A 12,652-nucleotide genomic window follows, 5' to 3' on the forward strand; every position below is an offset into this window, starting at 1 on the left:
ACTGAAATACATTAAAATAATAATACATTACAGTATTAATACATCGATCATATGTAGATTATAAGAGATAGAGCCTAAGCACAAACGCTGACATTGGAAACAACTGCGACATCCATTTGAAGGAAAAAATTTTTTCTACTTTCTTTGTTGTTATAATGTATATGCACTCCTTGATTTTCTAAACATTTATAGTGTAGATATTATTCAGTGCGGTGAGTGCATTACTCTAAATTATAAAAAATACAAAACTAATTATTAATTTTTTTCGTTTAGAACTGGACGTTAATATGAACGTTATAATCCGAAAAAGTCATGAACGTATCTCAAAGAGAATTCTTTTAAATCTTGAAAATTGATGGTTCTACGCGGACGTGGAATATGAGGTGTCACAACTTTTTCATTAAATTATAACGGCCAAACTAACAAAACAATGACAATTTTAGTTTTGGGTGCGCATAGTGAAACCATAAGAGTGTTTAATAAAAATTATTTCAGTTGAAAAAATATTTATTTTCATAGTTTATTTTGCAATTGTTTTTTAAACAGGCGCATTGCTATCATACCGCCAGGAAATTGGAAAAATAAAAATAATGATAATATAGCCCCAAGTGTCCTCTTTGCGGACCCGTTTTTAAAAATACTGATACTTGAAAATTATTTAAAGTGAACGCTGCACCGAAATACAAGCGCGCGGCGGGGGTCCTGTCGAAAGAGGAAGGTTCAACGCAGCGCGCTTTTCTCATCTCATAAGTCAAAAAAGTCTATTAGAGATAGAAAATGCATTGAAATCTGCGGGTTTTTTTCCTAGATTTTTTCTCTACTTTGGGCCCTCATATTATTAGTTATTAACATAATCTCGTTAACCTCGTGAGAAAAGCGCGCTGCGTCTAACCTTCCTCTTTCGAATGAGCCCTCACACAGCCCACAATTTGTTCTAATAAGGTCAATCAACGTCTGGACGCAAACCCATATTTTCGACCCCTTTTTCTAGTTATATTCTAGGTATATTCTAGCCCCTTAAGAGGGTAGTATAGGCTAGATTTGTAACTAGAAAATACCTAGAATATAACTAGAAAAAGGGGTCGAAACATGGGTTTCCTGGTTTTCAGTTAGTGTCCTTATTTGAGCAAATTTTGGGCTGGGTGAGGGCTCATTCTATAGAGGAAGGTTCACCGCAGGGGGCTCTTGTCATGAGGTTAACGAGATTATGTTTATATCTAATAATATTAGTGTCCAAAGTAGAGTAAAAATCTAGGGAAAAAAACCAGCAGATTTAAATGCATTTTTCTGTCTCCAAAAGTCTTTTTGACTGATGGGATGACCAGAGCCCCATGCGGTGAACCTTCCTCTTTCGAATGAGCCCTCGCCCAGCCCACAATTTGCTCAAATGAGGACACTAAGTGAAAACTACGAAACCCATGTTTTCGATCCAAAATCTAGAAAGATCCTAGTAAATAGCAAATATCTAGCAAATAACTAGAATCTTACTAGAAAAAGGGGTCGAAACATGGGTTTCGTAGTTTTCACTTAGTGTCCTCATTTGAGCAAATTTTGGGCTGGGTGAGGGCTCATTCGAAAGAGGAAGGTTCACCGCATGGTGCTCTGGTCATCTTAGCAGTCAAGAAGTCTTTTAGAGACAGAAAAATGCATTGAAATCTGCTGGTTTTTTTTCCTAGATTTTTACTCTACTTTGGACACTAATATTATTAGATATAAACATAATCTCGTTAACCTCATGACCAGAGCACCATGCGGTGAACCTTCCTCTTTCGAATGAGCCCTCAATCAGCCCAAAATTTGCTCGTATGAGGACATTAAACGAAACCGCGCAAACCCATTTTTCAACCCCTTTTTTTAGTAATAATCTAGTTCCTTTCTAGTTACAAATCGAGCCTATACTACCCCCTTAAACCAGTGGTCGGCACGGAGGAGACTCTGCAGGCCGTTTTCGGCTCGCGCCGCCTCTTTTCACCGACCGCACGTCCCGTTCCCCGTAACGGCCCTAGTCCTCGAGGCAGCTCAGGCCCGTACCTATCCCAAGCCGTATGAATTGCGCGTGGCGCATTAGGGCGACACCCGTATCAATAGGTTTCCACATTACCATTGAGGTACTATTGTAAACGCGTTTTTTTATGTGGTTTCCCCTGTAGGCCTATTCCACTCTGTTGCATGACAATTTCTGAAACTAACTTTGAACGAATAAACACGGAAAAGAGAGATATATATATATATATATATATATACAGGGTGTCCCAAAATTCGTGAAAATCCCGAAAGGGGGTGGTCCCTGAGACCATTCTAAGAGACATTTTCCTTTGCACCAATGTCAACTGCGGCTTTGTTTAGGAGTTATTAACGAAAAACACGGACCAATCAGAGCGCGTCCTGGCCCGCCGCGCCGCGCCGCGCCGGCAAGCGAGTGTCGGTGGTACGCCGTGACATCGCAACGAACAAGAGTTTCTCGATAATGTGAATCCTCTCCGATTTCGATTAGCTTTGGATACGTTGTCCAGACCATGATTCTGAACAACATTTCTCTTTAGACTTTTTGGCGATCGGCTTTAGTTTACGAGATAATCGTAAAAAAAGAGAAGAAGCAGAAACTGATTGAATTAAAAACTCACGTATTTAGCCGTAAATCCATTTGCTGCTTCGAAATGTGTGTCACTGGGTCACTCGGTGACGAACTGCACAGATGTCTTCAGGTACACGGCAGTACCGAAAGCCAAGGGACGTACGGCCAGGTCAACGAACTGCACAGCCGGTAGTAGAAGGCCTAAGGGATGCGCGGTCAAGTCGACGATCCAGAATTTAACTTTCACTTTCGAATCGATAAATAATTCGTATGTTTATTTTACACAGATGCCTTGAAATTTTTCCACACTCACAATCACTGTTCACATTTGTCAACACATAGTTATGCACTAATAATAATTGCCATATCCCTTGTACTGCTGCACAAATCACAACAATCAGGTAATGCAATCACTAGACTGCGGATTTCATGCATTTGTAGCAAACATGAGTAGGTGCATTTTAAGACAGTAGAGAGATTAAAATAATTTCAAAACACCAATGTATTATTTTCAAATTCTTAAAATGATCACAGTAAGAATCAAATATCTGTATGGCTCCTGTCCCTTGTAATAGCGGCAGCCAACATTCATTTTGCATAAAGATTCGCAGTCTAGTGATTAGTTTAAATATCACAGTAAAAAAAACAGCTAATACATAGCAACCGTTAGCTTTGAATTTACAAGTCTTTGGAGATGTTCTCTCTACCGCGGCTCGAACGACACTGATTTTCCGCAAGATTTTTCTAAAGAATTTAGGAAGGGCATTTAGAGTGTCGAAATTCGAAATGCACGCTGTAGCACGAGAACGACGGGACGGTTGGACGAAAAACAGGATACGAGAAGGACCGCTGAGAATGCAGAGTCTCCTCCGTGCCGACCACTGCCTTAAACTATCATAACTTCGGTTCCCCGGATTATCCCGGATCTAAATTTTGCTCGATCTTTTAGAGGAGATCTTGCCGAAAATGTTCCACTTTGTCAGACCATGGGAATCCCCGGGAATGACAACTTTATCCCTTGTCAAAGGTGAAAAACTTCGACGATTTTCCTTAGTTGATTAAATATTTTTTTTCATAATAAATTATGAACAATGACGTTTAGTTTCTGGTGCGTTCTCAACATAGATATACATTCTTCATATAAAAAAAAATTGGTCGCTTAATCTTCAGTAGGTTTTTCAGGACATCATTATGAAGAAAAGGATTTTTTTCGGTGATAAATCGTATCTGAAAAAGTTCGATCTTTGAACGTTTATTGTAACGAGAGTTTTTAATAGCTTTAATTAATATTATCGTTTTCGAATGTAATAGACATTTAAGAAACATTGTGCATTCGTTAAAAATCGATATGAGGACTTTGAGTTTTTAGCCCGTGAACAGCTAGAACGTCGATTTTACCCACTGTGCGGCGCGGCGCACAGTGGGGTATTTGGCCTGTTTAGCGCGCCAAAAGTCGAAATTTTTACTTTGTTCAAAATGACTAAAACTTTTTACCCATGTACCTGAATATATATGCAAGTAATCTACAATAATATTTTTCCATAAACGGTACTATTTAGTAACCTATAGATACTTGAAAGTAACATATTCTCGTGACCGAGAGAAGCATGGAAAAACTTGTGTTAAAGAAATGATCTTTCTCACAAGTTTAGTGTATCAAATCGAGATAAAAACATACCTAGGATGTAAAGGAAGGTTTATAGAGTAATTTTACTGCTTTTTGTTTTATACTCTTCGGTGGTTTTGATAGAATAAACAATTAAAAGTGATATACTTTTTTTCAGAAAATTAATATGTATCATGTAATAACTTTTTTTCTCCGCAAAACACCCCTCTAATTTTTTTAGGGGTTAATCATTAGACATTGCTTTATACAATCCTGAAAAGTTTATATGCGATCTCGTGCTGGAACATACCTTTTTATGCGATTTAGATCAGTATGGCATGAACCGACCGTATATCATATGACTGATAATGATGAAATAACTGAGCTGTAGGTGATAGATACTTGGAAGTAAATGAAGGAAATTGAAAGTCATTATTGCTAGAATATTAATTTATATTATAAAAAAAAATTAATAAAAATTAATTAATATTTATAATATATTTTTTTTTTTACGAAAAAATGTTTGAAACAAAAGTTTAACAGTATTAACTTCAATATAAACTTCAATATACAGGGTGTCCCAAGACCCCTTCGACTCCGGGAAATGGGAGGTTCCTTAGGTCATTTGAAGCAACATTTTCCTTTGCACCAATGTCAGCCGGGGCTTTGTTTAGGAGTTATTAACGAAAAACACGGACCAATCAGAGCGCGACCTAGACGTGCGATGGCACGTTCAGCCAGGCGCTCCGGGAGACGAGCGCGGTGTAACGCCGCGATGCCGCAACGAACAAGAGTTTCTCGAGATTATGTGGATCCTCCCCGATTTGGATGAGCTTTGGATATGTTGTCAAGACCATCATTCTGAACAACATTTCCCTTTACAGTTTTTGTCGGCCGGCTTTAGTTTACGAGATACATAATTGTAAAAACTTGTAATTGTAAATCGATCGATAGTACTATCTTCTACCCGATTTGGATGAGCTTTGGATATGTTGTCAAGACCATGATTCTGAACAACATTTCCCTTTACAGTTTTTGTCAGCCGGCTTTAGTTTACGCGATAAATGTAAAAACTTGTAATTGTAAATCGATCGATGTACTATCTGAACTATTTCCTCTCCGATTTCGATGAGCTTTGGATATGTTGTCAAGACCATGATTCTGAACAACATTACCCTTTACAGTTTTTGTCGGTCGGAAGAACTTTACTTGTCAATTCATATGGGTGGATCTCTTTACCCGACTTACGGCAACTTTACCCGAACGAGGGAAAAAGCAGAAACTGATTGTATTAAAACCTCACTTATTCAGCCGTAAATCCATTTGCTGCTTCGAAATGTGTGTCACTGGGTCACTCGGTGACGAACTGCACAGATGTCTTCAGGTATACGACAGTACCGAAAGCTAAGGGACGTACGGCCAGGTCGACGAACTGCACAGCCGGTGGTAAAAGGCCTAAAGGATGCGCGGTCAAGTCGACGATCCAGAATTTCAGTTTCACTTTCGAATCGGTAAATAATTCGTATGTTTATTTCACACAGATGCCTTGAAATTTTTCCACACTCACAATCACTGTTCACATTTGTCAACACATAGTTATGCACTAATAATAATTGCCATATCCCTTGTCCTGCTGCACAAATCACAACAATCAGGTAATGCAATCACTGCGGATTTCATGCATTTGTAGCAAATATGAGTAGGTGCATTTTAAGACACTAGAGAGATTAAAGTAATTTCAGAACACCAATGTATTATTTTCAACTTCTTAAAATGATCACAGTAAGAATCAAATATCTGTCTGGCTCCTGTCCCTTGTAATAGCGGCAGCCAACTTTCATTTTACATACAGATCCGCAGTCTAGTGATTAGATTAAATAATCGTTTAATTAGTTTAAGCAATTATTATTAGTGCATAACTATGTGTTGACAAATGTGAACAGTGATTGTGAGTGTGGAAAAATTTCAAGGCATCTGTGTGAAATAAACATACGAATTATTTATCGATTCGAAAGTGAAAGTGAAATTCTGGATCGTCGACTTGACCGCGCATCCCTTAGGCCTTCTACCAGCGGCTGTGCAGTTCGTCGACCTGGCCGTACGTCCCTTAGCTTTCGGTACTGTCGTATACCTGAAGACATCTGTACAGTTCGTCACCGAGTGACCCAGTGACACACATTTCGAAGCAGCAAATGGATTTACGGCTGAATAAGTGAGGTTTCAATACAATCAGTTTCTGCTTCTTCTCTCGTTCGGGTAACGTTGCCGTAAGTCGGGTAAAAAGATCCACCCATATGAATTGACAAGTAAAGTTCTTCCGACCGACAAAAAGTCTAAAGGAAATGTTCAGAATCATGGTCTTGACAACATATCCAAAGCTCATCCAAATCGGGTAAAAGATAGTACAATCGATCGATTTACAATTGTTCGCGATCGCGTGAACGTTCGAGGTTGTATCCTCGTCACGCGCCGCTCTCTCTCTTCGTCGTGACGTCAGCCGCCGACCGCTCTCATAGCGAACCGTGGTAAGAATCCGCGTTACCCCGTTTCCCCCTTTAGGGTCTATCGATCGTGTCCCAATCACCGATCGCTAATTATCGGATGATCCTTAAGGACCAATCCGCGATCCCGATGACGTGAATCCAGCTTGGTTTACGAAGTCTCCGCGAGTCTTGTCGGTTTTTACGCTCATTACGCTTGTACAAGGAACACAATTCAGAATACAGTCCACTTCTACTCATTGGTATCGTTCTTTATTTCTAAAGTTTAACTTCGCGCACAGCGCTGTGCGATTCCGGCGCCTCCTCCATCACGTATCGTTCGGTCGTCGATCGTTTCCGATACATAAAATTGGTCCTTCGAGCCGGATTCGAAGTTAGAGTAAACGGCAAATTTCGGAGTTCACACGTGCTCTCTCAAGATGGCGGACTTCCACCGGCAAGCCATGCTGCAACGGACGATCCTGCGGACGGTTGAGAATTTTCGAAAGATCGGGAAAGCCAACCTCACAATCAGCAAAGTTCAAGCGCGACTCTCTTCTCTCGAAAACGCTTGGACTGCGTTCAGTGATGGCCACGTGCAGCTGCTCACCAATGTACCTGAGGAAAACCACCCGACTGTATCTTATTTCGCGGACGACCACTTCCAGACAACTGAGGATACTTACATCAGCTCCAGGGATGTTCTACTGGACGCCCTCGATAACCTGGGGTCACACGTGAGTCCAACATTGCATTCTCCGGACAACTCCTCCACGAGTCTACTCAAGCCTTCCGTCGCGCTTGCGCATCTTCCTCGCGTACCGTTAGCTCCGTTTAGCGGCGACCCAAACGAATGGGAGTCATTTCGAGATCGGTTCAAGTCGCTTATCATGTCAAATCGCGAATTAACGGATTTCATGCGCATGCATTATTTAGTGTCGTCGCTTACAGGGCCCGCGCTCGAAGCCCTCGGAAACATTCCGATAACCGCCGACAACTTTTCGACAGCGTGGCGCACTCTGACTACGCGATTCGAGAGCAAACGTCGACTGATTAAAATGCATTTGTCGAATCTGATCGATTTACCTGCGGTTGAGCGCGAATCTGCAGTCGATCTGCACTCTTTGATTGATCGAGCGAACGTAGCGAACACATCACTGTCGAAACTGGATCGCTCTCCAGAAGAATTGTGGACGGATATGTTAGTTCTTTTAGTATCGCGAAAACTTGATCCAGTTACGTCGAAAGCATGGTGCATCGCTTCATCTCAGTCCGACACGCCAAAATCATTTACCGAATTAACGACTTTCCTATTCGCTCGTGCGCGTGCGCTCGATGAAATGTCCGTCGAACCCTGCGATTCTGTGACGTCGAAGACGACGTCATGCCCTCGCGTACACGCCGTCACGACCTCGCAATCGTCCGAGCGTCCGAGCGCTTCCTCAGAATTGCGGCGGAGATCAGATAATACGGGAAAGACGAATACTCCGTTTTCGCAATCGTCTTGCCCACTCTGTCATTCACGACACTTTCTGAGTTCATGTCCGCAATACCTAGCCGAATCTCCGGAAAAGCGACGCGAAATTGTAAACCGGCTCTCGCGATGTTATAATTACCTAAGCGAACGACACGCGGTGTCCGATTGTTCGAGCAAATTCAAATGTCGCGTTTGTCAACAAACTCACCATTCCTCTCTTCACGACGCGTCGAAAAGTCGCGCGAACCTAGTCGATCCGTCCGCGCCCCGCTCTTCACCTCCATTACCGGGCTGCTCTACCGTTGTATCGTTGTCTGCGATGACTCCCCGTCGTCCCCCCTCACTCGTACTCTTGGCGACAGCGAGGCTCAAGATACGTGCTTCGTCAGGCCGTACCACGATAGTAAGAGCTCTCCTTGATCAGGGCTCCGAAGTCACACTTGTCACGGAAAATTTAGCTCAATTGCTTCGTGCAAAAAAGACCCGTAGAAATGTTACGATTTCCGCGGTCGGCGGAGCCCACGTGGAAACTGTGCGATCGTCTGTCGAAATTCACGTGAGTCCAGTCCACTCGACTACTCCGTCGCTGGTCACAACTGCGTTGGTTATGCCAACGTTAACAGCTTATAACGCACAATGCACTGCAGATCCGTCTTCATTCCAACATTTGAAAGATCTTCAGTGGGCAGACCCGGTGCCCACAAATTCCGAGTCCATTCAAATGATCCTCGGAGCAGATCTATATGGCGATGTAATCCTAAACGGGATTCGTAAAGGACGTCAGGGACAACCGATAGCCCAGAATTCAATTTTCGGGTGGGTTATCTCGGGGCCCATTCCGTCTTCTTCCGTCGATCGCGACGGTTCCTCCACCACGAACTCTTCCTTTTCGTGTGTAGAAGTTTCATCGTGCAAGAAGAATCGGTCCTCTTCGATCGCATTCTCGCACCACTGCTCTTCCTCTTTGGAGTCGGAGCTGCGTCGGTTCTGGGAGGTGGAAGAACTCCCTCGGTGCTCTCCGCTGTCTTCAACAGAACGACAATGCGAAGAACATTTTATGACCACTCACTCGCGCAATCCAGACGGACGGTTCGTAGTTCGTCTCCCGTTCACTCGCGATCCTCCGCTTGAAATAGGTCACTCTCGGCACTCGGCAGGACGCATACTATTCGCATTGACCAACAAATTCCGCAAAGATACCGAACTCGAACGAGAATACTGCGATTTTATGCGCGAATACGAAGCCCTCGGCCACATGCGACGCGTGACCGCGGAACTCCCCCCGGCCACACAGGCTGTCTACATTCCCCACCATCCTGTATTTCGGCCCGGGAGCGCAACGTCACATTTGCGCGTAGTCTTTAATGCATCAAGCTTGACCTCTAACGGTCACTCGCTCAATGACCTGCTCCTAGCAGGCCCAAAATTACAGACAGTCCTGCTGTCTGTAATTCTGAAACGGCGTCATCACCGGTACGTTTACAGTGCTGACGTCGCAAAAATGTATCGACAGATTTTGGTCGATCCTCGCGACGTCAATTTTCAACGCATTCTTTGGCTAGATGCCATTACAAAATCCCCTATCGACCACGTCCTGCTCACGGTCACATACGGCATGACGTGCGCTCCGTTCATTGCGCTTCGAGTCATTCAGCGCCTCCGTGAACTCGAGGGGGCAAATTTCCCTCTTGCGGTGCCCATTCTACGCGATCAGATTTACGTCGACGATGTCCTCTTTGGTGGCGATTCTGTCGAACTTGTCCGCGCGCGCCGCGATCAAGTCGTAGGGCTACTTCGCCGCGGAAAGTTCGAGCTTCGAAAGTGGTCGAGTAACTGCACGGAACTTCTTAACGACATAGATCCGTCCGACCATGGATTGGCCTGCACCAGGTCATTGGCCGTCGATGACCACGTCAAGGTGCTCGGGATCGGGTGGAACCCGTTGGACGACGCGTTCCAAATTCAATTAAATATCCCGACGACCGTTCCCGAAACAAAGCGAGCGATTTTATCGGCGATTTCGAAAATTTATGATCCGTTGGGCTGGGTGACCCCCGTTACAATCACAGCCAAAATCCTCCTCCAGGATCTCTGGCGTCTGCGCGTCTCCTGGGATGAGGCTCTACAAAATGAAATTCGAGTACGGTGGAATTCCGTTTACACCGGATTAGAATCGCTGAAAGCATTATCGCTGCCTCGCTGGACCGGCCTCGACTCCAGTTCAGGTCCGGTCGAACTGCACGGTTTCTGCGATGCTTCGTCCCACGCATACGCTGCAGTCGTTTATTTGAAGACCACCTCCAAATCCGGTGTGGTCAACGTGTCTCTCTTGGCGAGCAAGTCTAAGGTAGCTCCCATATCCCCCCTAACGATACCGCGCTTAGAATTGTCCGCTGCTCTGCTCCTCGCGCGCCTTCTCGAATTCGTTCGGAATTCCCTAAACGGTCGCCCTCACTCATGTTTTTGCTGGGGTGACTCCACTATCGTGCTTGCATGGCTGCGCGACAGTCCGTCACGTTGGAAAACGTTCGTGGCCCACCGTGTGCACGAAATTCAAATTCGCGCTCCCGACGTCGTTTGGCGCTACGTGCCCTCGGAAGACAATCCGGCCGATTGTGCGTCACGCGGCATACTAGGAGGCGAGCTCGCAGCGCATTCTCTGTGGTGGTCAGGACCTTACTGGCTAGGCTCATCCGAGGAACAATGGCCTTCCGAACCCACGTCAGTTACGCCGATCGACTTGGTCTGTAGGGAGGAAAAGGCTGCGGTGTCCGTGGCTACAGTCACTTCCGAACCTTGGGACTTGTCGTCCAGATATTCGTCGTGGCCGAAACTTCTTCGCGTTACGGGATATCTATTTAAATTCTTGCGCGCTTGTCGCCCACGCCGCTCGCGTTCTCTCGCTCCCTCGACGCCAGGCCGAACTCTGTCGGCCGAGAACTGTTCCGCCGCGCGAATCTTCTGGATCAATTGCATTCAACGCGATTGTTTCCCTTCCGAAGTCGATGCGCTCCGTCAGCGCCGCAGTCTCTCCCCAAAAAGTTCGCTGTTAGCTCTCGATCCGTTCGTCGATGACGACGGAATTCTTCGAGTCGGTGGACGTCTACGACACGCTCCGGTGGCATTCAGTGTCAAACACCCAATCATACTCGCGTCACACCCATTGGTCAAGCAAATCATCGAGCATGCTCATCTACGCGCCTTGCACGCAGGCCTTCAATTGACCCTACATACGCTGCGGCAAACTCCGTGCTCGCAGTTTGGTAAAGAGCACAATTCATGCTTGCGTAGTGTGTGTTCGCGAACGGGCCGCTGTCCCAGCTCAGTTGATGGGCCAACTTCCGACTCCACGCGTCTCCCCTTCGTCCAGATGTTTTTCTCACTGTGGAGTGGATTATGCTGGTCCGTTTCAAATCCGCGCGTCGTCCGGGCGCGGTATTACGTCGCGCAAAGCGTATGTGTCTCTGTTCGTGTGCCTAGCCACGAAGGCAATTCACCTCGAACTAGTATCCGACTATTCCACCCCAGCTTTCATTCGCGCATTTGATCGATTTTGTTCTCGACGTGGAATACCTTGCGCCATGTATTCCGATAACGGGACCACATTCGTGGTCCGCGGACCGTGAATTATGTCGAATGTACCGAGCGACCCTACGGAATCCGGACTTTCTAAATAAAACCGCCAGCGACTGTATCGTTTGGCATTTTATTCCCCCCTCCGCACCGCATTTCGGAGGTTTGTGGGAAGCCGGAGTGAAGAGCCTCAAACACCATCTAAGGCGGGTTGTCGGTGCTCGAACCTTTACGTTCGAGGAGTTTAGCACTTTGCTATGCTCCATTGAATGCTGCCTAAATTCGCGACCTCTAGCTCCATTGCGAGACTCCGTGGACGATTTTGATGTCCTCACGCCTGGACACTTCATAATAGGCTCCCCGCTCACGGCACCCCCACAACCGTCCGTCCTCGAACTGTCCGAGAATCGCCTCACGCGTTGGCAGCTCGTCAGATCTGTGACGGAACATTTCTGGAAGCGCTGGGTGAACGACTATTTAAACACCCTCCAGCAGCGAAGCAAGTGGCGACAGGAGCAGCCATCAATCGAACCCGGTCAGCTCGTCTTAATCCGGAACTCCGCGCTTCCCCCGTGCAAATGGGAACTCGGTCGCGTGAAAACCGTGCATCCAGGGGCAGACGGTCGGGTTCGCGTGGTCACCGTCAAGACCTCTTCAACCGAACTGACCCGTCCGATTGTGAAGCTGTGCCCGCTGCCAATTGTTTCCGCTTCTACCTAACTTTGTACAGTCACTCCTGTAGATAAAATTGTATTATCTCGACTCGTTAGTTGAGTTCTGCGTTAGCTTTAAGTTCGCGTGCGCCGAAAATGAAACTTGCGAGGCTGCGCGACGCCACCACTAAAAACCAAACGATAATGATTCCTCTGTAACGACTGTACACGTTCTCGAGACACTATAGACGATTACGCATTAATTAGGAGCACGAACTACTATAAGCT

The sequence above is a fragment of the Lasioglossum baleicum genome, chromosome 8, assembly GCF_051020765.1.
Source record: "Lasioglossum baleicum chromosome 8, iyLasBale1, whole genome shotgun sequence".
In the NCBI taxonomy this organism is placed as follows: domain Eukaryota; kingdom Metazoa; phylum Arthropoda; class Insecta; order Hymenoptera; family Halictidae; genus Lasioglossum; species Lasioglossum baleicum.